Source organism: Cucurbita pepo, unplaced genomic scaffold, assembly GCF_002806865.2.
Source record: "Cucurbita pepo subsp. pepo cultivar mu-cu-16 unplaced genomic scaffold, ASM280686v2 Cp4.1_scaffold003115, whole genome shotgun sequence".
Lineage (NCBI taxonomy): Eukaryota > Viridiplantae > Streptophyta > Magnoliopsida > Cucurbitales > Cucurbitaceae > Cucurbita > Cucurbita pepo.
This window is the reverse complement of record NW_019649132.1, coordinates 564-1,297: the sequence shown is the minus strand read 5'-3', so window position 1 is coordinate 1,297 and position 734 is coordinate 564. Positions and strand designations below refer to the sequence as shown.

At 31.9% G+C, this 734-nt stretch overlaps 1 non-coding gene across 1 annotated transcript; it reads right to left on the bottom strand.

The window, feature by feature from the left end:
• Nucleotides 1-294: 294 nt before the first annotated feature.
• TRNAL-CAA lies at nt 295-378 on the bottom strand. The gene has a single exon. It is a non-coding gene; the product is annotated as a tRNA-Leu (tRNA).
• Nucleotides 379-734: the final 356 nt, after the last annotated feature.

The following is a 734-nucleotide window of genomic DNA, read 5'->3' as shown; positions in this document are numbered from 1 at the left end:
AACAACAATGCCCAAAGGATGAGTTATCTGCTGCTCACACAGGGTTGACCTTGGTCTCTGGGGACAAGGTTGTGGATAAGTGTTCATTCAAAGACGGAAGGTTGCCGGAGAAATAGATATTTGTGAGTCATTTATAGTTGATTTTTAAACCAGAGACAAAATATCAAGCTTAGAAACAACCAAAAATGGCACACTTATCTAAGGTTAAACAAATATTCACATCGTCATATTATAAATATTTCATAAAGCTATCAAAAAATGAGTTATATAATCAGGGTCCGCCCCGCTAAAAATTGTCAGAAGTGGGATTTGAACCCACGCCCTCTCACGAGGACCAGAACTTGAGTCTGGCGCCTTAGACCACTCGGCCATCCTGACTTTGATGTTGAGTTGAACACAATTTTGTTTATTTAATAAGTATGTACACTTTTAACTCTGATTATATGCGGTGTGAACCCACGACTTATTTAAGATTGATAAATCCAAAGTAATATAAATATCATTCAATCAATAATAAAATAACTAATTAACTTCAAATGAGTGTTATTAGGAATAGGATATTGTAAAAAAATATATATATATATAAACAGTAAATAATATGAAATAACTAAACCTCATCTTAAATATTAATAAATAATTAAACCTATCTTAAATATTAATTATGAACAATAATGATTAAAAGGAGACCACAAATCCTAGATGTTTCCCTTACCTATAACCCTAACACTAATTTT